Genomic DNA, 1,939 nt, shown 5'->3' on the forward strand with positions numbered 1-1,939 from the left:
AGTTAACCTTAGGATAGAGAGTCTATGCTTGTTTAAGTTGATTGCAATTAACATCTAAACATTAACTAATTTCTCCCTTTTCATAGATTTAAAATTCTTAGGTTCTTCTCTTTAGATTTTCTTCACTCTTTTCTCACTTTATTATAAATATATATATATTATAAAAACTAAAATTTTTGTGTTTACTTTAAAGTATAATTGTAAGGTGTATGCTTGGCCGTAGATCGTTACGACTAGAAATCCAATTTTTTGATCCAGAAATAGAAAGAACCTTTAGAGCTAACAGACGTAAAAATATGGATCGAAATCAGAAGAATGATCCACCCAGGCAATTGAAGGAGTACTTTACTCCTTCCACATATACCTACTCTCCTTGTATTCAAGTGCCCCCTGTGGAGGCCACTCAACATGAAATCAAGTCCAGTATAATCCAAATGTTACCTTCATTTTATGGACTTAGTAATGAGGACCCTTATAAACATCTTAAAGAATTTCTTGAGATATGCTCAACTGTCAAAATTCATAACTTCTCCGATGATGCTCTTAGGTTAAAATTATTCCCTTTCTCACTTAAGGACAGCCAAATACTGGCTACATACTTTGAATTCCATGACTATATCAACCTGGGACCAGCTGCAAGGAGAGTTTCTCAAGAAATATTTTCCATAAGAAAAACTAATCAAATAAAGAAAGCCATAACTAGTTTTTTCCAATTAGATGGAGAAATATTTCATGAAACATGGGAGAGATTAAAGGACCTTATTAGAAAATATCACCACCATGCTGTACCCAAGTGGCAGTTAATCCAATATTTTTATGATGGGCTATTTGAAAGACATCGACAAATGATCGATGCATCATGCGGTGGGACATTCATGTTGAAAAGTGAGGATGAGGCATGGCAACTGTTTGAAATTTTAAGTGAAAATTCATTACATCATATGTCTGCCTCTATTAGAGATAAACTCATGTTAAACCCAAAGAGAGGTGGAATATATGAAGTAGGAAATGCCATAGATATCCATCATAAGGTAGATGAATTATCCCAAAAGTTAGATCGATTATTAAGTATAGGACAGTCACCTTCTCCATCCCGTCAGATACAAGATATATGTGCATTATGTTCTAGCCCCACTCATTGTGTGAATGATTGTCCGGTTGTACCACAGTTTTCTGAACATGTACAAGAACAAGTCCATCAAGCCCAAACTACTCATAGACCAGGGAACAACCCCTATTCTAGTACGTACAATCCGAGATGGAGAAACCATCCGAATTTCTCATGGAAATCACAACTAGTGGTTCCTCCGGTGCAACAAAGATCAGGTTACCCGAATGTAACTTTTACGCATCCATCCCAGCCACAATACCAGAACCCTCCTCAACCCACTCTGAGTACTCATAGCTCGACTTTCGAAGAAAAGGTACTGCAAGTACTTAAAGAACTAGAAATGAATACCCAACTCCTTCACTCCCATACGCAATCAATAGCAAAGCTAGAGACCCAGATAGATCAGCTAGCAACAGCTTTTAGTAGGAGGGAAGAAGGCAAATTACCCAGTCAGCCTATTAATAACCCAAAAGGACAGTACATGGCTGAAAGCTCTATTGGTCTTGAAACTTTTTCCGAACATGCCAAATCGATCATGACCCTTAGAAGTGGAAAAATCTTAAATCAACCTGAAGCAATCCAACAACAAGAGCAACCAATTCCAGCTACAACAGAAAAGAAAAAATCTGAAGAGAGGAAAGAACCTGTTAACCTAGCACCTGCACCTAAAGCTCTATTTCCCAGTGCTTTAGAATCCTCTCTGCCTCTTGATAAGAAGGGTATAAAAATGAATGAAATGTTGGAACTGTTTAAACAGGTCCAGATAAACTTACCTCTTCTCGATGCCATTAAGTAAGTTCCGACCTATGCCAAATTTCTAAAGGACCT

At 37.2% G+C, this 1,939-nt stretch overlaps 1 pseudogene; it reads right to left on the reverse strand.

The window, feature by feature from the left end:
* Window positions 1–689: 689 nt before the first annotated feature.
* On the reverse strand, window positions 690–787 carry LOC140857646 (small nucleolar RNA R71; annotated as a pseudogene).
* Window positions 788–1,939: the final 1,152 nt, after the last annotated feature.

The sequence above is a fragment of the Elaeis guineensis genome, chromosome 4, assembly GCF_000442705.2.
Source record: "Elaeis guineensis isolate ETL-2024a chromosome 4, EG11, whole genome shotgun sequence".
Classification (NCBI taxonomy): domain Eukaryota; kingdom Viridiplantae; phylum Streptophyta; class Magnoliopsida; order Arecales; family Arecaceae; genus Elaeis; species Elaeis guineensis.